Genomic DNA, 17,029 nt, shown 5'->3' with positions numbered 1-17,029 from the left:
TTGTTCAAAATTGTATTCTGTTTATAAATTTTGCTGTAAAAACCGACGACTGTGTACTATGATAACAATATATGTTTGTAAACTCGAGAATCGGTTGACTTTAAGGTGTTATATTTGGTGTGCTTTGTAAAGGAAGTTTTGATAGCGCCAAAAAAGTTACCAAAAGAAAAGTAGAAAAAAAAATGAACTGAAGAAAGATAGGAGGTGTTTCTTTTCTGTGATTGTGTATACCTTCAAATGGATTGAATAAAGCGGTCCACAGGCACCATTTTGATATAACAAAAGAACTCCGGTTGGCTTTGTACCGGTTAACAATGGAGAGGTGACAATCATTTCTCTACCGTGTTTAAACTTGTCTCCTTTTTTTATGGGGCGCCAGGTGGAAAGAACACATCTTACGAAAACATCATTAGAAGACCCCCTTTTGCATTGTAAAAGGCTAATTCGTCAGCCTTTCTGTTAGCTTAGCAGCTGAAAGCAACCCTGTGGCGTTTGACACTCTTGAGGTGGTATGTTTAGTGTCTGGTGTTAAAGAATGCCTAGGTGTGGTATGATGTAAAAAAATATAAAGGAGACTTCATCGGACAGATTTGATAGGCCAGGAGATTAGCGATGAGTACCTTTCCAATATTTGCTATAAATCTTTGAGACAAAAATAAAACACAATAAATAAAGATCTTAACAGCCATTAAATATATTTTAACACAGAATCTTGTAAGTATAAATGATTAGTCATCACCGTAATCAAATGTTTAAAAGCTACTGCAGTCACAAAATGTGCAGACTTTGTATACGTTTATGCAATCAGGTGATCTTTTAACTCGGCGACGTAGAATAAACCCAATCTGTTAGAAATGTCAGCGTTGAAACGGCCGGCCACAGAATGACCGTCATCAAAGAACACATTTAACGCGGGTTTATAGCTGAACTGATTTGAAAATTTAACAATTGACATAGGCCTATACATTCTATTTTTAAGTTACAGTAATTTACAGAGACAAGAGGGGTGGGGCTGGAGGAGGAAATCGACGCACTTATTACAACATTGTTCAATGTATTAATGTTATCCTGTTTCGATCCTAGGCTGTGTGCCCGGAATCTCGCCCACCCCCGGTCCTATACCCTTAAGTCACTTCAGCCATAGCAGCTGTTAAAGGACTCCTAACAATAACCAAAAACTTCGTTATTGAAAATGTAATTTCACCAAAGGTGAAGCTAAACTGATTAGATATTTTATAAGGTTGACAAACAGTTTATTTTATTTCAGAGAAAAACGAGGTGGTTTACGAGTGGGCGGATGAGTGGGAAGGAAGCATGGCTGAATGCACAGATTAACCCTACCCCCTCCCTCCTCCCCCTCCTTGGTTACTCCACCCCTTACAATTACAACCCAAAGTCGCTGAAGGAGGCATACACCCAAACATCATCGCTGGTTTGAACTATCCCGTTCTATATAGTCGATATAGAGGTGGTTAGTAGCAGGGTCGACGATAGTTTGTCGATACTGATTAGAAAGTGGGTTATGCTGTCATTTCATATTTTCACTCGTTGCCCTACATATTCATACGTCACAATCTCCAATTTTATAACACTTCCCTACCGCACGTTATCGTTACCGCACCGTTACAGGAGGGGTAGGTGGTCAACCAGGGAGTTGTTATGGAACTCCCTGGGTCAACTTTGCCAATGAAAGTGATACCCATGCACCAATCAGGGAGTTGTTATGGAACTCCCTGCACCAATTACCAACCTCTATCCCCATACATTACTTTACACGTGATTCAATGTAACGTAATGATGGCATGGACAGTATCAGGTGGATTACGCAGATATCCGCGCTGCAACGCAGTCGTCGAATAATTAAAACTACAACGTGATTTTGCCAATTGATTTCCCATACATACGTCACACTGACGTCACTTTCATTTCAATTGTTCAATTACGTAACGAGATTTATAGATAATGTCGATACATATCTAACCCTTCACATATGATAATAGACAATGGAATCATAACGTCTGCCTACTACGCGTTGGCAAAACAACCAATCAGTAAGGTTGATCTAGTCGTCCGCCAACTTGTCGTGCGAGTTCGAAAATGTGTACCAGAAATCACGCCATCCGCGAAAGTTCATGACGCGCCGAACTGGAACCGACGAGAATTTTTTCGCAGAACCCGACAACATGATACAGAAAAGACATGTGCCTGAGAATGTGTTGTCTAAACATTAGGAATGTGAAGTTTTAATAATTACAAAGCAGCAAAGAGAAGGTTGCCGCGCGCTTTAGAAGTTTGACGAAGCGTCGCCGAGGTTTCAACTGCAAGTCATCGGATTGCGAAAGCTCGTCTTATAGTCCAATGACACTCTATGGCGAAATATAATGTACCATATAGTTATGGTTAGCCGACGGGACCGTAATGGTTATCTGCTACACGTGCTGGAAACGACCAATCAGTGCAAACATTTTAAACCACGTGGGTACGTTTCTCAACGCGTTGTCGAAGTTCGGTAAATCGTCACATCGTCGCAGAAAGTCGATTTCTTCCTGTATCAAACTGAATTATCATTACAATTATAATCGTAATTTCCTCCACAAGAACTAACCGGTAAAGTTCTCGAGGCTGGCTGCTAAGTTGGGTAACATGATCTCATTTATTACTAAGTTGGATTCCGAGGACGCGTTGTCGATTTTCCGCGTCGACGCGGTTGGCGGACGAGTCGCTCGAGTGAAAACGTCGCCCTGATTAGTTATTGGGACCACGCGTTGTAGACACCGTAATTGTCCCCATCGGCTTGCCATAGTATGACGGTGACATGTTCAACCGTTTTGGGATGTTGAGACTAAGCAAAGCGTTAGCTGCTATGCATTCCCTCCCCCCTGAGACTGAACACGTCACGCCTAGGTCACATTCATTTTATGCGTTCTAAAAAAACAGTTTTTCAGGTGGGTTATAGAAAAATTATGTCGCAATTTCTAATTGTTCATATCGGTGGTGTTGTTCATAATAACACTTTTCAACTGACGGTGTGAACAATGTCAGAATTTCAAGGTTTTTCGATAACAAAAGGAAAACCGCGATTGTTTGCTCACCTTAAATGAAAGTCCCATTAACAATAACAATGTTTAGAGTAATATCTTGGGCACATGTGTTTACATCACGTAAGACATTCGACGAAATCTTTCGGAATCTTAAATTTTGCAGCTTGGGGCACGAAACTCAGCTCATGAAATGAAGTCAAGCCTAGTTTTCTAGAAAGAGCATAAAAATTGACGATGCAATTATGATTACCTGATACACCGAATACCGTTTTACCGCGGTACGTTCAAGAAGGTCCGTTACACGGTACACGGTGTATTCAATCATAAACATGCTGCTGAGATATTTTAACACAAATGCAAGTTATTTGATCTGTAAGAGTGAAACTCGCTCCTGTGCTAGAAGGAGTTGTCACTCTTTACACTCTTAAATAGTGACTTCTCACTCTATGGAAATAAGAGGCAACCGTAGTTGGGACAATTTTGTCTATAATGTAATAGGAGTGTTAGCTCAGTGGTTAACGCCGGTGCCTTCCAACCATAAGGTCCCCGGTTCGAGTCACTGCAAGATTAATGTATGTCGTCCAGTAACAGAGTTGTTGACAATTGACAATTCATAATCATGGACGTTAAATATGAATCTAAGAGAATGACTTCGGTCAGCTTGCGGTTTTGATAAGCCAATAGGCTTCCTCGCGAGTTCGGGCTTGCAGGAGGATCTAAATACATACAATGTAGGCCTTACTTTCATGTCCCGATTCAAACTCGTATTGAAAATATGAGCAGTATGCATAGATACATCCTGTCTCTGTTATATAAAGGTTAGGAAATATCATACTGTCAGTACGAGTGCTTTGAAGCAAGATATGTGAGGACCGTATAGAATGGTATTAGCTTGGGAAAATGTCCCAACTCAGCAACTGGGCTGTAAGAAACATTTAGTACAATGAATATTCATCAGGCGACATTTCTCATTTACATAGCCTATAATGTTAGTTCAAAGTATCTCTTTCGAGATCCGGCTTTAGGAATCACAAATGACTTCGAGTTGGTTAGAATCATGTTTGATCTCTAGAGTAAGGCAAATATGTCACCAAAACAGAACTAGTATTGTTTGATACAGGTGACTAACGCCTACAGTGGAATTACGACCTTCCTTACCGGTTTTGAACCTCTGGACATACAATCAGCGTCCATAGCCTAGTGGTTAAGGTGTCCACATATACAGCGGGAGGCCCGGGTTCGAATCCCGGTGGAGGTTGGAAGTTGTTTTCACTGTTCTAAATTTTCTAACTCATTACGTTTTCAATTATATATCTATATATATATATATATACATACAGAATAAGATCATTATTTGATAGCGTTTTATTTTAATTCCTTAAAATGCTGCCGAAAACAATTGCCAGTGTTGTCATAGAAACAGTATCAAAACACTCTGTTCCCCAGCACGGTTTCTTTTGTTGTAATGAACTACGTGTCAATCGGATTTCAAGGTATCACACCACATTGTGTTTGCATATAGTCGGGTGTTTTATCACATTCACACCAGAGTTATTACGGAGTCATATCATGATACGGTCGAGTCACTAGGGTCATTAGCAGCGATTTCCCTGACTAAGCGGAGTAATAGGCTATGTGTAATTTCTATGTCGTCCACGTTCGAAATTTAGTGGCTCGAGTCCACTGATGACTCACTACAACACTGAGATCTATATGACCGGTATATGCCTACAAAGATGAATACCAGGAGTCTGAATCAAACAATTTCATAATTCATATAACACAGGTACCTATTCCGCTACAAAAAACAATATTGCCCGGACAGGTATCATAGTGTCAAAGTTAAGCTGAGCATTACAACAGTTAGATTCCCCTCTGAATGAGAGTATATGGTATACAGTCACGCACAACTAGATAAATATATAAAAAGAAAATAACACCTCCCTGAGCGAACCGTTAAAACAGATTTATTTTAGATAAAGGGTAAATAAATATCGCCCAGCTAAGATAATAACACGATGTGGATGATATGAACGAAAACTGTATTAGGGGTCACAATTATAAACGATAATCCAATGCAGTATATGGAACAATATATATATATATATATATATATATATATATATATATATATATATATATATATATATATATATATATATATATATATATATATATATATATATATATGTATATATATACATATACATATATATATATATATATATATACATTATATATATATATATACATACCTCCCGGTGGAGGCTGGAAGTTTTTTCACTGTTTTAGATTTTCCTTCTCATTACGTTTTCATTTATATGTATTCATTTGCCTTTGTCGTTAACCTCCATTCCATTAACATAAAGTCTGTTCAAAGTATTTCTTTCGAGATCCGGCTTTAGGAATCACAAATGATTTTCGAGTAGGATAGCATCATGTTTGATCTCTAGAGTAAGGCAAAATTTGTCACCAAAAACAGAACTAGTATTGTTCGATACAGGTGACAAACGCCTACAGTGGAATTACGACCTTCCTTACCGGTTTCGAACCTCTGGACATACAATCAGCGTCCACATCCTAGTGGTTAGCCTGGGTGTCCGCATATAAGGCGGGAGGCCCGGGTTCGAATCCCGGTGGAGGCTGGAAGTTTTTCACTGTTCTTGATTTTCCAACTCATTACAATTTCAATTATATATATTTATACATATATATATTCGATTGAGATTTATACTTTCAACGTCGTATCACATTGATCTCATCCAGCGACACCATTTTGTTTTTTAACTCGTTCGATTGATCAATGAATTCTTGCATGGTTAGTTAATTTGAAAGCTGGTTATTAAAACAATATAGAGCGTTCACCACTCATGTGAACCTAAAGGAACAGATCTTACCCTCGGAGACACGTCTGTAACATCGGTAAACTTTGAACTACTGTTACCAACCGGTCTGTGTTTTTTTGGTTTTCACCCCAACGCCATGTTTTCTTAACACGAGATCAATGATCAATTTGTGTTGAAGGGGTTAGTGATATAAATTAAAAGGAAGTTCTTAGTAACGAAAATAAAGTACTCTTGTAGAAAGCTCTAAGAACCCTTCAAAATACAAAAGTAAATCGAAGGTGTGACAATAGTGAAGTGATAGAACCATATATTTTAAAGAAAAGGGGTATAAAATAGACCTACTAAACATGTTTGCTGAAAGGGATCCGCAGTTTCTTAAGTTTAATCTACTTTTTTTTTTATCCGGGAGGAGTTTCTCTTGATTCCCACTTCGTTACTTCGAGCCCAGGGAAACAATAGCTAACAGGAGGCTTGAGGCAAAACACCTCAGCTCTCGAGAAATTAAGTGCTTTTTAGCTAGCGCGTTTAACAGCTCTATGCAAGTCAGAAAGCCCCCTTCTACACCGTCAAGATCCGTTAGGCTTTATCCTTCTGTTTGATTTGGAAAGTTTTCTTAACGCCTCTTCAAGTCTTTTGTCAATCTTTGGAAGAATGTCGTGTAAGTCAGAGCAGATTTTCACACATCACCCTTAAGTACCCCTATGTTAGATAAGAGGCTAACAGTTAGGCCTAACCGTTCGTAATCCAAATAATGTATAACAAAGCAAGACAAAGGGCCAAATAGTTGGGACCCAAACAAACAACAAAAGCGTTTGGGAGGCTTTGTTCATCACGAATGGCTGTTGATTAGCTGACATGTGCTTAGTGTGTAAACACTGAAGTCATCAAACATGGATACCCTTATAGCGTGGAGCAATGTACTCGTAAAAACCTCTATTCATTCAAGCAACCGACTGATGACGTCACTAAGCCTCCACTGCGCAGCCGTGTGTCGGTACGTGGGAAAAATAAATACGAGGGAAAGTTATCGTGAAATGTATCAAATGAAATGGGATTTCTTATACGACGAACAAAAACGTCACACCTCGCCAATACCAACCCCCCCTCTTTCCCTACACGCCCCCCAAACACCCCTAGTTTGGATAGTTGGAGAATACTAATTTCCTTCAAACTCAGAGTTTTGTATAAATCGATTGTTTTCAGCCATTATGGGAGACATACCAAGAATTAATCAATATATGATTACTCTGATTATACCATGAATGTATTGTCACATACACCCGTTCCTGGACTATGAAATCCTCCCCCAATCCCTCCCCCTCCCCCACCGTCCCTCCCCAGTAATTTTCACAACAATTACTTTCACACGTGTGTGGTACCGCCACACTGAGCGGCAATTTCATCGTCACTGAACCTCCCCCTTCCCTACCCCACCCCACCCACCCTGAATCTCAGACTGGTGCCGGTGTCCCTGATGCTTGTTCAAACTATAATACACCCTTTTATCCCTTGATTTCACACATAGATTGCTAACTGGGGATTAAAGGGCGCTGTGCACTTGATCAATTTGTCGCTAACACACGATTTGTTACACTATCACCAACCACATGCCCCAATGAGTGAAAAGCTGATCCAAATGCCGTTTTATTTTCCTTTTTAAAGTTTCTTTTGCTAATTAACCGTTTTGCTCTCAAAGTATTTATGATATTTTTGTCGCCGAACCAATGTTGTTATAGTATTATTTCTTTATCAATAACTCGAACCCATAAATGAACCCTTTTCGAAATACTTTCTTGATTTTTCTATTTCTTTTAGTAGATCTTGAACCTTGAACCGTTAACCGTTTAACCGTTTGGACTGCATTTACTTTGGATTAAAGCATTGGATATATACTGATATTTTCAAGGCAAAACAAAAAATGTTATTAAAGATACTATACATCCTTAACTTGATATATATTAACAGAAATAAACTATTCACAGAGTATATCCCTTCGTTGCTGAAGTTAATTCAAGATGTACTATATCTTATCCCACCTCGGTTATAAAAGCTCTAATTCAAGTTAACCTATAGAGATACCCCCTCCAACCCCCCTCTTCCAGTCATCACCACCTCTTTCGATATATCTCTCGGAAGTATTTATAATCCATTTGAACATTCTACATGCCCTCCTGTAAGTCAACCGCTGTTTGAAGAGAATTAAAAGAAGAAAAAAGAAGGATGGTGAAAATGTTTTAATTGGTACAGTATGCACGGTTCTGATTTACGTCCTTTACTTACCAGTCAACACATCTGTCAATTGAAGAATGAGAATTGACTGTCCTCAATCAAAGCATTTACTTTGAGTGATTAGCACCAATTAAAAGGTCTTGAGACAATATTATCTCACATTTGAATGAAGTGAATAAATATACTGGGCGAAAAGAGAGACTTGAGTTTTCCTTAGGAATCGTCGGTGATTGAATGTTCTTGCTAATGTTGAGTGAAAATTGAATAACATTTTGTTACGCCGGTGTAAGCCTTTCATCAAGTTCTGAAAACTCACGCAAAGCTTTACCCTATTAACAAGGGGTGAAACATTGTACAAGGGGTTTGTTAGCTGATCTTGTTTCGAGCTCGATAATATTAATTATACTTAAGAGGGAGTTTAGAGGTGTCGATTGAAATCTTAATCAGCCCTGATATCTCACCTATCCTCACATGGTCCTGTTTTCAACGCCAGCTCGTCATCTTTGAGGCAAGGGGGGGGGGGGGGGCCTTCACTTCAGAGAAAGTTCTATCTATCTCTCTATCTCTTTGTCTAAGGATATATTTTATCTTGAGAGAGCTTCGATTGATCTGTGGTTTTTCAGTTTTACTTTCTGTGTGTTATTTTCTTTTCTTTGAAATGATCAAACATGCAATTTGTTTGCTGGCAACAGAGACACATCACCAAGAAGAAGAAAGCTGTGAGATGGAATAGCAACCATGTCTCTTTATATTTAATTCATTCTCTTGTTATCTAATACACCAAATGAACTTTAAACATATGTAGATTAGCCAAATGATACATTTAGTCAAACTCTGTATATAGACAGTACAGTTTAATCAAATTGAATTCGATATTACTGCAATTTCGATTTATTTTATTATTTTATATCTAATCATTTATTAATTTGTTTGTTGTTATTAATTGTTGTCTCGTGATTAATTTTAACTTGTTAATTCCCTGTATGTGTGTGTGTGTGGGTGTATGTGTGTATGTTTGTATGTTTTTCTGGCTGTGCTTTGAAGCAAAGAATATTCAAAGCAGAAGTATATCATAATTAAAATACCGATATAAAATTACGAAGAATAGTCTTTGCCTTGTGACCAAAAATTATAACACAATAAAGGAAAAAAATGGCTAAAGTAATATGATATGCACCGAAAATGCCAAATGTGAATTTGGGGTCAAATGTATACTAGGACTAATTTCTGGCGTAACAGCAACTTGGATTTTAAGCATAAATAAAACAGATTAAACTAGAAACCTCAAACTGGTAAGGACAAACGTTCATTAATTTTAATTTTAAGTCAGTAACACGTTATAGAGATATTGTGAAACCAGGTCATTATTTTCCGAATCAAGCGACAGTCACCGCCAATAATTTTATACACAATAAACTTACCTTTAAAATCGTCTGCTATAAGCAGGCATATATACTAACACGAATTAACACCGTTTGCGATATTATATTTTGTTTATTTATCTAGGACGGACTTCTAAAGCCTTGTTTGCTTTTCAAAGTCGTGCAAGGGACAAACACGTACTGACCCTAGAGATGATGATGAAGTTTGTTATGAATTTAAATCTCTTTATCATACCTGTGACGTTTCAGCATTCTTTAAAGCCACTGAAAAATAAACTATACTACTTTATGGACGTAATTTACTTATACCATGAGATTATAGGGTATAGAGTTTATAAACTTTCTCAATACAAACATTACGTGCGAGACGAGCGGGTGAAGGCATGGTGGTGGTGATGGGTGGGGTGGATAGGCTTATTCATAGATGGAAGTCTTTGACAAATATAACTATATGTAAGATCTACTTAAAGCTACATGAATTTATTTATGACTTAACAATAAATGAGAAAGATGAAATAGTAATTTAGCAAACCAAAAATTGTCAAAATAATAAATATATTTCAATTTGGAAAAATGCAAATGTAATGTTGTTTAATTCACATTGAAAGCCATATCATTCCTTTAAAGAATTAAAAACATAAAACAAATTATAAATTAACCACTATAAAATAAAAGCTTTAGCTGGGCTCTATACAATGTTCTTATCCGTCTGTGAAATCACGAATAAGGGTACTGAGATCTATAACACGACACAGTGATAACAATATTCCTTGATTGTAATATAAGCCTCTAATACTGTTTGATTTAAAAATTCAACTATCACCAAACCGCGGTTATATCGCCCGATGAATTACCAACCCTTCCCCTGCCCCTCCGCAGAAAAGACAAATGCACAAGACCGTTTTGGGGTAAAAAAAAAAGCAATCTTGTCGACTTATTTTCGGCAAAAAGCTGAAGTTGCCAATATTAAACCTGGAAATGGGAACAACACCGTGATGTTCAGATCATCCGTCCTTTGCCGTACGCAGCACGGTGACATGAAAATATGTTGAAGTTGGCGTTTTTGCGTTTGTTTGTATTTTGCAGTCCTTTTTGGCAAACTCACCAAGTACGGTATTTACTATGCATGACTGAAATTGGTCAAACTTAAAGGCATTCTCCTATATATTTTAATTAACAAATGAATATTCATTAGGGAGTATACCAACTAATCGTGTTACATTTGATATCGAACATTTTGTCCCCAGACACTTTTTCGTATTAGCATACAAATTGTAAATTGAGAGACTTGATATTTTGTACGCGCTCTTTTCAACATGACATGAAATCTGGCTAAACCATACTAATTGACTATAAATTGAGAAGGGATTTTCAGTACCAACATTTATTTCATAACTGTACCAAAGATTAAACCCTCTAAAAACCTGTCTTAATTGTATCCCATTGAAATGTTATCTCGAAGTATAATATTCAGTGGATTTGGTAATATTGATGGCCTTTGGCGATAAAACTCCTAACAGCCGCTTAAAGTTGACAACTCGAGGGGGGTCTAACTGCCTATCAGGTACGTCAACGCGCGGTACTCTCTCGTCACCTTTTAACGTCACCCCGACAAAACTTGTAAACTGGTGTCGACAGGGTTCAACACCAAGCACACGAGACCCTCTGACTGGTTTATTCGACCCCAGGGAGTCTGTGTAGGTTGGAAGTAAAGGCCCGTGGTGATGAAATCGATTAAAGGAATGTTCCGAACTCAAAATTTCGCAGGTCTTATTATACATTTTCAGTGTTATATCGCTTTCCTTGAGTGCCCGCGTAGAAAGAGGAAAGACAACAAAATTATTTTAAAGTAATTTGAACCGTTCGCTGTTCCATTGATCTTGGACATCAACTTCAAGACTCGGCGAATGGGTATCAGTTTTATTAGCAGGCTCGGAAATCCATCTTGCTTGAGGCATCTCTTGTTAAACCATATCTGTACATGTTTCAAGAACAAACAAACAAATGGGTATCCGAAAATGTCATCAAAAGCTGTTTGAGCGTGATAAATTCATTAAGATGTTATCAAAGATTTGACAATAAATGATGGCTAAAAAGAAAAGAAAAAAAGAAGAAAAAAGATGTTATCAATGACCACAAAAATATGCATTTTTATTTTGGCCTCCAGAGGATTAGACTTAATAAATGTATTGCCAGTTTTGCCCCTAATTTTAGAGTGCTAAACATTTGCTCAAAGCTTTGACGAGTTAATTCTTTTCTGGAAAGTTTAGCTTAATTTACCGCTCAAGGACATTTATTAAATTAAAACAATTAAATAATTTTTCAGAAAGAGGAATCGCTATGATGGGAGCAGTAAAATGGTTCTTAAAGTTTGTATAGTAAAATGAGGCACCTTTAATTTTTTTGTAAAATTTATTTCAAATCGGGCATAAACGTCAAATATTTATAAGTGAAACAATAGGACGTTACATTAAAAGTTGCGGGACACTAAATTGAGTCCGACGAGACTCGCTAATCAACGGAAATCAATGATAATTATAACCACATAAATACCTTAGTTATAGATACAGAGGTATCGAGATGTGTGTTAAGTTAACATCGCATGACTTGGTCGTCACAGCAACATGAAGGGCCATCTCCTATATGTACGTAATAAACAGCTTTAAGATGTGGTAACTCGTGGCACTTATTTACTGCAAATCTAAAATCATCAATTCGCCACGGGGAGGCAATGTACTTTTATGGAATGCTATTTTCGAGGAAAAGAATCAGTTTGTCCGTCTGTAAAAAGCAGACAAACAATACAGTTTGAATACATGAAGTCTATTTCGGATTTTTTCTTATGGGTGAAGAAGCTTTTTAAATAACTGTTGAGACATGTCTTGCTAAAGATGTGCTGAGGAATAATTGAGTGCCCGGGCATAGTGTGATCCACGTCCTCGGGGAGGGGTCTTAGGGGGTGGGGTGTCCCCGGCTTCACTTTGGACAAATTTTGGCAATTGAAGTATGCTTAGATGGCAAATGTTTGCTATCAATTATCCTATTCTGAAGCCATCTTCCGTGCATACCAAGCATTCACCCTTAGTTTGGTAATGGTAAAATTTGTTAAATTAATCATAAAAAAAAGTGCCGGGAGAATATGTTTAAAGTACTGTTTTGTACACAAATGTGCAAACCAGCAAACGATTTAAAAAAAAAATACAAGTTTTAACAGATTTCTCTTCTAAAGAAAATTAAGGTCGTCTGACTTCATCTTTATCTGCCAAGCATTCTCTCGAGTTCCTCTATCCATTACTGCCTATGCTTCAGGTATGCTCCCTGCGGGCCTCGGGCCTTCAGTAAAGATAAACCAATCAAGTTTCTTTATCGAAATGTAAATGCATTAGTTTTCTTTCGGTAGTTTATCTGTCGTCTGAATATAGTAGCTAATTACTTAAATTGTTTTTTCAATAACAGAACATCTGGTGGCCCTCCAAAGGGTACAGACGGAATATATACGTCAATGTTATATGAAGTGTTACCATGTATGTAGACCGGTACGTGTTTTAGTATATGTCGCGCAGATATACCTGTAAATCACCTACACAATTGATAATGAAAGCTTCAAAGCTGTCGGAAATAGTAACATGATAATAATTATCTTGTGTAATGAGAAAAATAAAATGCTCCCACAATACTTACTGCCGGCATTCGATTTGAAAGAAAGTATGATCTAATAATGTATGTGGAACAGGCAGAGGCGCCCTCAAAGAGGGAAGGGGTGAGGGGGGGGGGTGATGAGGGGTGGAGGGGCGAGAACAGGACTGAGGGGGAGGTTGCACAATCCACCTCAATAAAAAAAAACATGAAAAAAAACCAGTGCAATAAGGTGTCCAACATCATCCTCACCCATATGAATAAAATGTTAACATTATAAAACGTGTTGCTAAGCGGAACGTTATAACAGTCATTTAGATCAAAAGGAACTTGGTTTCAAATACATTTTTTATTATCTTAGAGCAGCTTATTGAAAGATATTTCATTTTGCTATTTGACATGAAACCTTGACTACTCATTGTTAATCAGCTATATCATTATGTGTATTGGAAATATATATTCTGTAACGAAAACAAATGTAAATGTGCAAATTTTAAATAATGTAAGTCTTTGGTCGATATACCTGCTCATGATGTGCGCATGCTCATTGCCAAACCTGTGGGTTAGAATGTAATCATGGGTAAATAACGATAGGCCTATTGTAGGCCTACTGTTAACCTTTTCATTCTCCTTTTTTTAAAGTTTATTTCTCTCCTTCTTCGTGTATTATCTCTCTTCTTTTTTTTCTCTAAAAAAAGTAACACCCAATATTGATACCTCCCAATTCTACATCAGATGTCTTTTGTAAGGAAATCAACTCATGTTCACTCGCTTCTGTAACCCAATAAACATTAAGTATAACATGAATGCATATTAATAATGTTACGAGTCTTCGATTTGCTCATACATTTGATGCTTTATGTGATTTCAATGGATAATGTGTATGTTCTGTTCGAAGCTACATGCCCATCATTGTAGGCCTATACACCTCTTATCGAAAATCCTGGAAGCGAGATAAACTATCAAACCCTCTGTTTCGTGTTTTACAGCACCATACTGCTAGAGCTGAGAGATGCATTCGAAACTGTTATAGCTGTCAATACGGCTTTTAAGATTCCATCTTGATGTCATTTGGATACAGTTGATCAAACACCGATCAATTTAGCCCAGCCACCTCTACCAGGGGTGTATGTTACATCGCAGCGTGCATTGGAGAGATACCAAACAACTGAAAAAATAAGACTGCATAAAAAATCAACACTTTTTTACATTATCCGAAACAAAGAATTTACAAGTGATATTTCGTACTGGAGAGCATGTAACCGCTCATTTGTATCAAACTGGGGGAGCCTTCAAAGTATTTATTTCACGATTGTTAAAAAAACATGACAAATTTGTTACGACTCCCCGTGTGATTTTCAATAGTGAGGGCGCAGTTTAATTTGTCTTTGTCGTGTATAAAAGTCGACAGTGATTTGCAGCTTGTAGAACGGTACTGTCATATTTACACACTTAAATTCTTGATCCTCTCACTTTTTGATAAGTTTTGAAACATTAACTCTAACTGATTGACTTTTCAATCTAATGAGTGTTTCGATTGATCGTATATCACGTGCTCCTTCAGTTAGTAGCGAGATTATCAATCAGTTTGAACTGTTATCAGAGGTTATCATTAATTGGGGAGGGGGACGGGGAGACCCATGAGTTTAAATACAAAAAAGAGGGATGTGGCCTTAAGGTAGGGGAGGGTGGGGGGGGCTAAGCCGACTCCCACGTAGGAGTTTGAGGGTACTGGCCCAGAAGAAAAATGCAAAATTTTGACGTAACATAATTATGCATTTCGGAGGCATATTTAGGATAGATACCAAATTATATCTATCCTTAGCTCTATATGCAAGGTTATGATCATAACTAGGGTACTTTTAATGTTTTGTGCATAGGGTTGATAAAGGATTTTGAAAATATGATCTTCCATTTATTAATTCTGATATGGTATCATGTTCATTGATTTAATATGTATTATATGAAATACGTTAACACTTATTTTAAAAACACCTTCCGTCTTTTGTGTGTGTGGGGGGAGGGGTTGAATAGTTGTTGAATATATAATGGATCGTCAGCCGATGATTTAAAACTGTCAGTGACATCTCGTAAACAGCCAATCAGTATATAAATTACCCGTGGTCCACTTGTTTATTTATGTCGGACCGCAACCAACTTTCTTGAGAGAACCGTCGGAAGCGAAAAAAACAAACAGGAAACTGGTACACACGCCGATGTTGTTGATGTCGTCAAAGGGTCAACGTGTTTAGCTATTCTTTGACATGTGAACATTTTCACTTGGGCAAGTTTGTAACAAACAATAATTCGAAGCGAACTGGGGAGAAAAACAAATAACTCGCGTACCATAAATTAAATTCACCACGAAATGCAGCCTACAGATCCATTCAAAGGTATGTTGCTATATATGCTAAATGACGAACAAATACCATACATGTTTCATATATTTGGAGACATCTATTCTTGCCAATTTCATAAACAATTTTGTCTTCATCCACAAAGATATTAAATATTGTCTAAATTTACCCCCAACTCCATATCTTGGGATCATAGATGTCTAGCATTTATAATAAAACGATTAGGTATGTTTCAAAACTTAAAATAAGCTGGAAATATTAAATGAGCTTGCTCAAGTTTTGTGGTAGATTATTACCTCATTGTCTTTATTTTGTTATGATCCAGAGGTGAGTGAATGGGCGGGCGGGGATGAGACGGGGGTGGGGTTGGCGGGGGGGGGGCAGGCTGTTGAACCTTTCGTGTCTCTTAACTCAAGGAGCTAGACCCTAGAATCGTAGAAATATCCTTGTTCCGTAGTATTTGCTTTATTTGTATTTTTGGTTTTCAAAGAAAAAGTAGTATTTAAATACTGTTTGATTTTTATCGTTTGTTTAATAATCCAAATTTCCGATTTAAGATAAGTGTCAGATAGCCTGCCACCTGGAAGAGCCCTATAAGCCAAGCCGCAAGACCCGGTTACTCAACACAGTATATACAACACCATGCAAAAACCAGTAGGGGGGGGGGGGGCGTAGAGGGCAAGGGGAAAACTTCATTCATGTGGCAATGTGTGGCAGAAATTGATTTTTGGGGGGGGGGGGGTGGCGGCGGAAAAAGAATTTAATCTGTTGCGGGACAGAACAGAACGTTGAGAGGCATCATTATGAATATGTGTCTTTGCCGTCTTTCTTGTGTTAACAATGGAACGGAATTGACTGGGAACGGAGTATGTAAGACACGGGTCGGATTTGCTCTTTCTTGTTTCATACTTTAATCGTGTGGTATGGGTCAACGTAATTATAACGAAGCCTGAATGAAATAGTGGTTTGTATTGGACTGTGTACCTTTAATTTTCCACCTATAGATCTCACACCAGCATTAAATAGTTGGCTACAATAATTTACCCCCAACCCCCCCCCCCCATCCCTCCCTTCTCCCTCAGTCAATATCGGAACCTCATTAATTTCCCTCGTATACCACTCATTATCAATTCAATACTCCTAATTGACAATAAAATGGTTATGTTAATAACGCAACTCATGTTTTCGGTGTTTCGTGTTTGTTTGAACAAGTTGGTCTTAGCGATGGCGCTATACATAAAAGAGAGAAAAAGTAGGGGGAAAAATAAAAAGAACGGCCAACACCACTAGTTGTCGACATAGTATTTGAAACTCGTCAAATTGAAGCTTAGTAACGATTTGTTGCGGCGATTGTTTTCTTGGGAGGCGACATTCGATCCTCATCCAATGAAACCCAGATTGACAGAAACTGGAAGTCATTTTACGAGTGGGTTTGCACTTTTGACTATCCCAAATCCCTTGGTATCAAAGATACCGTGGAATCAATGCCAGTAAAGCGATAGGGTGTTACTTAGTTCCCCGAGGCCGAGAAAAAAAGA

The sequence above is a fragment of the Apostichopus japonicus genome, chromosome 3, assembly GCF_037975245.1.
Source record: "Apostichopus japonicus isolate 1M-3 chromosome 3, ASM3797524v1, whole genome shotgun sequence".
NCBI classification, from domain to species: domain Eukaryota; kingdom Metazoa; phylum Echinodermata; class Holothuroidea; order Aspidochirotida; family Stichopodidae; genus Apostichopus; species Apostichopus japonicus.
The sequence above is the reverse complement of the archived record's forward strand: the minus strand, read 5'-3'. Positions refer to the sequence as shown.